Genomic DNA, 11,324 nt, shown 5'->3' on the forward strand with positions numbered 1-11,324 from the left:
GATTGAAAAGGGCAGGGGCCAGAACATCACCCTAAGATACTTTCCTTCCCACAAGGAACGAAGAGGATTCCAAGACACCAGTACTGACTTTATCTCTTACGCTGATAATAGAGATGAATTGTTCGAAGAAATTTGCTTTGAACTACATATGTTGCAAGTATCTTCCTTATGTTCTATTTTTCTTGCATTTGCCTTAGCATTTAGTGTGAAGGTATTCGTTAGGATTCACTATGTGAGTTTTGCTATTAAGATCAAAATACTTGGAAACCTACCCGAAGGTAGAAAAACCATAAGATCAATGCCTGGATCCAAGTACATGATGTATAAAAAGCAGTATGTATCCTAACTCTTCTCTCTAGTAAAGAGGCCGGGTTTCTATATCCACTCCATCCCAATAAAATAGATTTTCATATTTCCAGTTTTCAGAAAATTATGGCCCTCACCTGGAGAGATTGAATTCCACATGCAAATATTCTGGAGTAAACGGAATGCACAAGCATAGAAGCCATGCTCACCTAGTACTAACTGTGCTGGCTAGGTCACATAATTCATATGCCTGAAGAATGGCTCCCAAAACTAATTCTATATCAATAAATAGAAAATACACACAAAAGACCTGGCTGCTCTAAAATGGAATTCAAAGACCAGGCTTCGTCAACCTTGAGGATATGTAAGATTCCACCAATTAACCTGAAAACCCTTCTAGAGATTGGTGTAAAAAATTAGTGTTAACAATGGGGTCACTGCCCTGAAGCATGATTGCACTGCGCCTCTCACTATGAAAAGGCTTCTTTAAAATGCCAGGAAATAGGCCCCTGATTTCTCTTTAGGGATGTTCGTCATGTGGCAGAATATGAAAGTCCAAGATTAGCTGTGAGAGCCATATCGATGCATGCAGATGGCGGGAGTATTTTTTCATGTCTGAAACTTATTCCCACTACATCTAACATCTTTTTAGAGACGGTCCATGCTAGCATTGGAGCCCAAATATCCCAACTCCTATGACACCTTTTTTTTGAAAAGTAAGAGGTAATAAGATCAAGCCAAGTCAACCTTAAATGAAGGCAACATTCCACCAACTAACCTGGAAACCCTTGCTAGTAACTGTATGGTTTGGAAAAAGTGTGCTAACAACAGGGTCCCCACTCTGGAGCAGGGTCGCTTGATGTATCCCACCTTAAAAAGGGGGGCAGCAATATCGCAGAAGAGAAGTCTGCATATGCCCAAATATTCATCTGTATGTCCAACATGTTGTAAGGTAAGCAAGTTGAAGATAGGCCTAGCGAGATAATGGATGTATTGGCACTACATCTGAAATGTATTCAAACTTTTTTTAACATCTAGTGAGGAACTTTCAATGACATCATCATTAACAATCTATAAATATTAGATGAAATTACATCATTAAATAAGCTTAATTTGACTTTATTTATTTCCACTAGAATTTGTCATATGTTATAATAATCAAGAACACCGACATTGCAGTTTGAAAAAACTCTGATATTTCTAGTTTGCTCTGTCCTATAATGAAGACTCGGTGACCATGCAAATCAAGAGTTATACAGGCTGCGCAGAAGATCATGGGGCACACCAGTTATCCTTAGCTAATTAAGTTAAGCTTGGTTTGTTTAGGTTATGATGCCTCCAATGGTTTTTTTAGGAATGTCTGGTATTGCTATTTTTATTTATTATTCTTGTGCAAATTCTTTATCCCGTGGATGGTATGTTGAATGTCTTGGTCTATTCTTTCTGACTGTAATTTTCTAGTAACTCTATCAGTTCATGTTAAAGATACACAATGTGAGTGGTGTCATTTTCAAATGCTTTAGTAGCACTGTTTCATCAACTAATGAGATTGTCAATGTAAATAAATAAGGCTCTTCAGACTTTTGGCAGGCAGAGGACCACGCTTTTGCAGAACACCTCCCTATGACTGACCACTAAAATCCAACTAATTACTCATGAAAATCTTTTCTTACTGGGGGCAATATTTGAAGTTCCTCAGTAGAGAATGAGCATATTATGAATAGTTCTCAGACATGGTTTCATTATTCTCACCATCTGTGTGCATTGCTATGGACAATCTTAGAATAGTGAACCTTGCCATATGTAAAAATATGTCAAATGAAGATTTGTGGGGACCTCTTGTCTAGCATGCCATTGACTCGCTTTTAAGGTGATATTCGTCGTGAGACGCTGCTTAGGAGCACTTACCGGTTGTTAACAATGGTTCTCTAGATCATGCAGTTTTTAGCAAAGGTTTCTAAAAAGGTCAACTGGTGTAATGTTGAGTATCTCTAATGTTGACTTATCCTAGTCTTTGTATTCCTTCTTGGGCCATTGGATCTTCGGTGGTCTCTCTTTCTTCTTTTTTTTCACATTTTCAGACAACATGAATGAATAAAAATTAAGCGCATTCAAGGTTGATAAATATATGAAAAATATACACTAGTTCAAATATCACACTGCACCTATTCACGTAAGTGAAAACAGAACGCCAGAAAATAAACAAAACGATGAGTCAATAAGTAGAATAATCTACAGTGACAACATTTGTCTTGCTTCTTAGGCCATTTTCTTTTGTTTTGTTTCTCCCAAAATAACTTATAAATAACAAAAGTAATCCAACCTAAAAGAAATAACAAGTTACGAGATTGGAAACAGGAAAAACTGCTATGCACCACAAAAAAATACAAGATAAAAACACATTGAATATTTGGATAATAGTAAGACCCTTTTATGATGATAACGATAATAACTTTCATCCATCCAGCTTCTCTGATCAAGGGCTTCTACTCAAGTTTGCAGAGTAAACAATAAATAAAGAAAGACAATTTCTCGTAGAAACGTTATCTCTTTTTGTCTATATAATTTCTAATTCGCTGTGGTCATAAGCATCCGCTTTACTTGCTCTGGAAAAAGACGGAGTTTGTTTCCCTCGTTCTGGAAGAATAATTGACAGTGAACGGACGGCGAACTGACCAACTTTCCCGAGTTACTGACGTCGAGAGAAAGTATCAAGGTAATTGAGTCGTGAGTTTATGAGAATTCTTCTACCATACAATAATATGGTTCTTGAGCCTAGGATGTAGTGAGTAGTATACCTTATATATATATATATATATATATATATATATATATATATATATATATATATATATATATATATATATATATATATATATATATGTAATGATTAGAATAGTAATATTACATGTTTAAAACAAATGACGTAATATGTCATGTTGGTTGGAAGAGCTGGCCGTGAGATTTGCTATGGTCAACTCAAATTGTATACAGGATGTAAGATGCTAAGTTGTCATTCTTTCTTAGTGTCAACACATTGTCTCTTCGTGTGAAAGTTTGTGACGTCACCGGATGCAGGTGTCTTCCGATTCCGTCACGTGGCTAAATTAAAGCAAGCATACGATATCTGTGATATCGATAGTTTATTCAGTTCTTATCTAAACTTCACCAGAATTGGTCATGTGGACCAACACAGCTTCCTCCAGTGATGGAGATGTTTAACTCAGTTGTTTATATACAATAAAACTTAAAAACCACTAAGATGTGTTCAATAAACCATTTAAATACATCTGAAAACAACTCATACTCAAATGTGTGCTTAAGACAGTAGCACACCAATAAATGGTGGCAGCGATTAAACTCAAAGACAGCGATTAAACTCTAAGAATTAGAGAAATATCTTCAAGACTTCAAAATAAATAGCTGTAAAACCAGAGATATATCTTCAAGACTTCAACATAAAAGCTGTAAAACCAAAGAATGATCTTCAAGACTTCAAAATAAAAGCTGTAATACCTGATAAAGATCTTCAAGAACTCAGAACTATCTACAAAAATCTACAATTTTGACTAAGTCCAACGGAAATGCTAACACCAACATATGTTAGTATACAAATAGAATCTTCAATCAACATCCTAGGAAACCCAAGGACTGGCATTCAACTATTGCAAAACATATCCAGGAAGACCTACATTCTACAAGAAACTAGAACGAGACATCGCTAACAAAACATCAAGAGAGAGAGAGAGAGAGACGACTCGACTTCATATATAAGCTAAGTACAAAGATTTTGTATTCATTTCAGTTTGTGCAGTGAAGTGTAGTTATCACAAGTCGTTAGTCAATTATTACTGGGGTGAGTGAATTCCTAAACTTTGTTATAAGAAACTCCGAATTCTCATTTAGAATTTTTCTTTCTTTGTGCTAATTCCTTTTTCTTTCATAAACTCTTGGGGGGAAATGTATTGGGATTAGTAACATTGTTGGGGGAATTTTATTATACATATGCGTTTACGCAGTGGGCGTCTGTACTCATATAGATATTTTGATAGGATTGAAAGGGGTCAAAGAGATAGAAAAAAAAAGAATACAGCAGTCATGGCTCCTCCTGTCAGCCCTACCCCTGGACCTAGTGGTGTAGGCCAGGCTAATCCTCCTCCAATTGTGACGCTTGTAAATGCCAGGTCAGCAATCCTTCCTTTTCAAGGCCGTGTCAACGGGTTCTTGCCACAAAATGTGGAGTCATGGATTTCATCCGTTGATGCCCATTTAAATGCCAAACAAATCGTAGATCCTTTTGTACAATTACAAGAAGCTAAAAGTTTTATAGATTTTTCTAAGGGGGATGCGAGTGCGTATTTAAGAGGTGTTTCATTTCAGGAAGCAGTTACTTGGGATGATTTCAAAGTTAGGTTACGCGCGATCTATGGGGGTGAGGAAGCTTTGGATGTAGTGTTAACGTTACGAAATACACTTAATCAAGCCACTATGAATCGGCTTAATGTTGTTGAGAGAGCAGCTCTCATAGCTGATAGGCTTAACGAATATCAGGACATTTTAGGTAATTCCACTTGGGTTACTAACGATAATATCTCCGTGAAAGATTTTTTACGATTAATGTATTTAACTTGCATGACACTTATGTTGCCTGAAGCTTTAGTGCGGTGCTTTGATAAGAAGTTAATGCCTGCAAGTACGGAATTGGATGTCTATAAACAGATAAAGAAGCACATGTCCAAGTGTCCAGATCTCGATCCCGTGTTAACTCAAGTTTTTGCTAAGAATGAAACAAAACCACAAACAGTGAACGTAATTAATAATCCAGTAGCGGGAGTGACGTGTTACAACTGCAAACGTCAAGGTCACATAAGCGCAGACTGTAGAACGAAATTTTGTTCAGTTCACAACACAGGATCACATTCTTATAGTCAATGTTACGCGCGTAAGACACAACAATATCCTAGAAATACACAGTCAATTCCACAGTCAGTTCCATATGGAAATAAAAAGAAAAATCCTCATTTTAACAATAAGAAGAAACAACAAAATGTCAATGCAGTTCAGAGTCCGAAACAAACAAACACTTCTTCAAATATCGCTGAGCCTGGGCCGTCAAACCAGACCTCGCAAAGTCAGCCTAATTTTCAGAATGTGCAGAGCAAAGCAAATACCACATAGTTAACTCTAGAGGGGAAGAGAGTGATGTTGGGTCAAGGTCATTTATGTCAACATCAATAGTATTGAATAATCAATTTAATGTTTTATCAGATAATTGTGAGACAATAGATTTTCCTATGAAACACACGGCCGAATTAAGTAAAACAGTGCATGCTCCCGTAGATTTGCAACGAATTCATACAATAATAAGCCAAAATGAGTTACGGCCAACCTTATATGCTGTAAATTTAGAACACAAATCCTTTACGTTATTTTTTGACTCTGGTAGTCCACGTAATATTATGGATTTGAAGACGCATCATTTGTTGTTTTCGAACTTTCCGATTGAAAAATCAGGAATCAGACTTTCAGGTATAGGAAATAATGAATTAAACGTCATAGGCATAACTCATATTCAGTTCAGAGTCGGTAATCGCACGTTTGCCGATACATTTGTTGTTGTGAAAAACATTAATATGTATCCAGCTGTAATTATAGGATACCCATCTATGGGAAATCAAAACATTATCTTAGCTCCTGCAAAGCACGGCGTGTATATCAAAGGGAAATTCTATAAGTCTTCTAATACTTTAAAGTCAGTTTTGGATAAAAAGGAGACGACAAATGTAACCGTAACGTACGTTGAAGAACCAATAACTTGTCTCACTAGTAAAGAAATAATACACGCGACCCAGCAGAATTCTCGTTCACCCGTAATATCATCTTGCACGCAATATATCGAACCAAACATACCTTCGAATTTAATAGTGCAAATAAAGAAAACACTACCGGGATCTGAAATATTAATCCTTTCCGATACTTTGAAAACCAACGGATTGTCTGTCACACAAGCTATTTATACAGTAGGCTCACATCAGCAATGTAATATCGAAGTCTGTAATCATTTAAATAACACTTTAGTAATTCACAAAAATCAACATATCTTGGATGTAGAAGTTTATAAACATCGTATTCTTACCGTTGCTGAAATCAATCACTCTCAATCAGTTGCGGATGAATCCCTTTTACGATCTATTAAAAATAAAATCAGTAAGGACATTCAAGACGAAGAAATTCAGCAGAAAATTTTTGAACTTTTAAATAAATATACAGATGTCTTTTCCACTACGGATGGATCCTTAGGGAAAACAGATGTGATCGAGCATCAAATAAGGTTAAAAGACAAACAGAAAATTATATATGTACCCTCGTACAGACTCCCTATGAAATTCCAGAATGAAATAAATGATGAAGTAGGTAAAATGTTAGAGGAAGGAGTCATTAGAAAATCAAATAGCCCTTATAATTTTCCTTTAATAGTTGTACCGAAAAAAGATCGAACATGGCGTATCTGCGTCGACTTTCGTCGTCTAAACGAGGAAACGATCCCTGATCGATTCCCAGTGCCATGTACTGACGATATTTTGTCTTTGTTAGGTCAGAATAAATATTTTACCAGTTTGGACTTACTTAAAGGCTTTCACCAGATATCATTAGAAGAAGATAGTATCCCATACACAGCCTTCAGCACAGCCAGGGGACATTATGAATTTTTACGGATGCCTTTTGGTTTACGTTGTGCTCCTATAACATTTACAAGAATGATTAACATAGTGTTTGGAGACTTGTTAGGGGATATATTGCATGCCTATATGGATGATCTTGTAATCTTTTCCAACACCTTAGAGGAACATCTACGTAAGTTAGAACTAGTACTACAGAGATTAAGACAACATAACTTAAGGGTAAAGATTAGTAAGTGTGAATTTTTCAAAACAGAATTGATATATTTGGGTTTCATGGTGTCAAGCCAAGGTCTTAAAGTAGTCCATGATAAGGTGTCGGCTATACGTAATTTTCCCATACCTACTAATGTCAAGGGAATACAGCAATTTCTGGGTTGTAGTGGATATTACAGGCGTTTTATACGCAACTATTCAATAATAGCCGCTCCTTTAACTGATCTTACGAAGAAGGGCGTAGATTTCATATGGTCTGAGCAACATCAACAGGCGTTTAATACTTTGAAAGATGAACTGTGTAGTTCTCCTATCTTAAAATTTCCTGACTTCGGTAAGGAATTCTTCATTGCAACAGACGCCTCAGACTTAGGAGTAGGAGGGGTATTGCTTCAGCAATATGATAAACAGTTTTTCCCGATAGCTTTCTATTCTCGAAAATTGAGAACTTCCGAAAGTAAGTATGCAGTAATAGACAAGGAAGGACTAGCTATTGTTAATTCGCTAGTGCATTTTAAGTTCATAATTTACGGTTATCCCGTTAAGGTTCTTACTGACCATAAACCACTAACAGAGTTCTTTAAAGGCTTCAATCACAGCCCTAAACGAACTCGGTGGCATTTAATCATTCAAGATTTTGGCGCAAGAATCGGGTATTTACCTGGGAAAGCAAATATCATTGCGGATGCATTATCACGCAACCCCGTGTCATCTTGTACGGAGTCTTTAGCTGAATTAATAGATATATCAACATCCATGCCTATTGTAAAAACAATATCTGAACAAGAAGATTTAGGCTGGAGTGCTGAATTGTTACAGACTGAGCAAAGAAAAGATCAGAAAATAGAAACAATTATAAATGCTTTGAAAGGCAATCATAAAGAAAAAGAATATATAAAGTATAAGCAGCAGAATTATGTAATCAAAGATAATATTCTGTGTAGGACTGTGACAAGGAAAACCCGCAATACACCACATGTAACTAACGACCAGGTAGTAGTACCAAACTCACTTGTTTCCACTGTCCTGAATTGGTTGCATTCAAATCCATTACATGGACACCCTGGGTTCTCATTAATGTCACAGAAAGCCAAATCATTGTTTTATTGGCATACAATGCTTACAGATATAAAAAGACACATAGCTAATTGTCGCACATGTCAGGAAAACAAAGGGCATACGAAAACACCTGTTAGCTTAGGAGCTTATCCTGTTCCCAATCAACCCTTTGAAAGAATACATTTAGATTTGTTAACAGGATTTTACGAGTCAGACAGAGGGAATAAGCACCTCTTAGTAATTATAGATGCTTTAACTCGATATACAGAACTAATAGCGCTTAAAACTAAAACTGCGATTGAATGCGCTAGGAAGTTTTACGAGTGTTACATTTGTAAACATGGAATTCCACACATGATAATCTCAGACTCGGGTGGTGAATTTAATAATCACTTTCTTATCTCATTGTGTGAATTCCTCAACATAAAGAAGGTTAATACCATGATATATCACCCAGAGTCGAATGGGCTAGTGGAAAGAGCAAATAGGAAGATATTAAATATATTAAGGGTAACACTAGGGGGATCAGACCCCAACTGGGATATTGCAATACCGGCGGCACTGAGTACTCTGAATCATTCATATCATATATCAATTAAAATGTCACCGCATGAAGCATTGTATGGTACCCCAGTTAGAACACCTTTCCATGTATTAACGCCTACAACTAATCTATCAAATCCTTTAAAAGAATGTATAAATGCAAGTATAAGTCGATATGATATCCTTCGAAAGAATTTAGAAGAATCACAAATCATAATGAAAAGGAATCATGATAAAATAGCGAAACCAACTAAAACATATACCGTGGGTGATAACATCTATATTCAAATCAATGTCAGAAAAGGGCTCAACTATAAACTAACACCTAAGTTTGAAGGCCCATTTAACATTTTGGAAACATTAACGGCCAATAGGTTTAGAATTCAAAACGTAGCCCAACCCACGGATGAGAGAATAGTACCATTGTCTCACATAAGAAATTAAAAAGAAGTGAGGAAAAATTTTAATTTTTGTAACTAAAAAGTTTTCTTTTTAATACAGGAGTAATTACATATATTTTTTCTCGTTACAGGTTTCCAAGATGAATTTTTTGTTGTTGGGAGTGATATTGTTCGCTCAGACATTTTTTTCGTATGGGATGAGTTCTAAGACTAAGAATATATATTTTAAATATGGCAATATAGTTGAAAGACAAGAAGACATTTTTATTACATCAACCAACGTAATTGTCGAAGTGCATATGCAAGCAATTTTTCTTCAAGAGAATGATGTCACTAGCTTAAGAACCGCCATTTCAAGGTTTTCTGCATCATTGGATGAGTTGCATAGGAGACATTTTCATTTGACTACTAAGAGTTTGCTTGGATCAACATTAAAAGTTGCAGAGATGCTATCTGATGACTTGAAAAATAAGACTGGAGAGACAGGATCTTTGGCTTCCTCCAGTGATGGAGATGTTTAACTCAGTTGTTTATATACAATAAAACTTAAAAACCACTAAGATGTGTTCAATAAACCATTTAAATACATCTGAAAACAACTCATACTCAAATGTGTGCTTAAGACAGTAGCACACCAATAAATGGTGGCAGCGGTGGGATGAGTTCTAAGACTAAGAATATATATTTTAAATATGGCAATATAGTTGAAAGACAAGAAGACATTTTTATTACATCAACCAACGTAATTGTCGAAGTGCATATGCAAGCAATTTTTCTTCAAGAGAATGATGTCACTAGCTTAAGAACCGCCATTTCAAGGTTTTCTGCATCATTGGATGAGTTGCATAGGAGACATTTTCATTTGACTACTAAGAGTTTGCTTGGATCAACATTAAAAGTTGCAGAGATGCTATCTGATGACTTGAAAAATAAGACTGGAGAGACAGGATCTTTGGCTTATGACCTTTTGATGTGGACTGTAGGACACGAACAAAAAGAAAGACGGAATCCGTTCATTTATGCTGCATTAAGCATCTTTGGGTCTGTTGCAAGTTTAGGTTTAGGACTTTCCAATCGTCTTAAAATTAGTAATCAAAATAAGAAAATTGAGTTCTTGACTCATAAAGATGAATTGATTATGTCAGAACTAAGGGATCAGTTAGCTTCAATCAATAAAATTATGGATTTGTTAAATGAACATTCAGATAATATCGTTCAAATTATGGAAGTACAGGATTTGTTAGCAACATTAACGTATTATGATTCAAAGATAGATCACATACATAACAGAATTGCACATTTCATTGAGAAATCCAAGGATTATGTAGAAGCTATCACGTTAGCAACTAAAGGTGTATTGTCGCCCCATTTGTTGCCTATACGTTACTTAAAATTAGTTCTGGAGAACACTAGGGATAAACTAGGCTATGTTCCTTTGTTAGACGAACATAGGTTAGAATTTTATTACAGCCTAATTACAGTAAACGTAGATAATAACAAGGTTAGGATTACAATTCCCTTTGATTCTTCTGATGCCTGGCAATCTTACAGGATATCACCATTTCCGACTTTCATGACGAATCACTCAAATCCAGTAATATCCAGTTTGACAGGACACATATTGATTTCCCCAGACAAGGAAACATATACGGTCATTAAAGACTTAAATCAATTAACTCACTGTTCAGACGCAATGGATAGAAAAATATGTACAGCTGACTCATTTGAATTCCGTAAAAACTTGATGGATTCATGCGAGTTAGGTATAGTGCTAGACGGTGCTCTCTCCCATACAAGTGAAAGTTGTCTGGATAAGCTTTATCCCTTTGACAATAAAGAATTCAATTGCAGACTAAATAATGGCTCGTGGATACGATACGACAAGGACGGCTTCAATGTATCATGCCCTGACGGATCCACATCATTCAGCCACATCTTCGTCGCAGCAGATGGCTGTATCGGGACTTCCCCGAATTCCATGGTGACTGGCCTACGGACAATCATCAGAGAACGAGCTTACTTCGCGAACTTCACGTGGACCTCTACAACGCCCGCACTTCCTCTCCCCTATAAAGGAAGTGTGGCGAAACGCTTAATGAAACTTACCGAAAAGGACCAC

This window comes from Palaemon carinicauda, chromosome 14 (genome assembly GCF_036898095.1).
Source record: "Palaemon carinicauda isolate YSFRI2023 chromosome 14, ASM3689809v2, whole genome shotgun sequence".
NCBI lineage: Eukaryota > Metazoa > Arthropoda > Malacostraca > Decapoda > Palaemonidae > Palaemon > Palaemon carinicauda.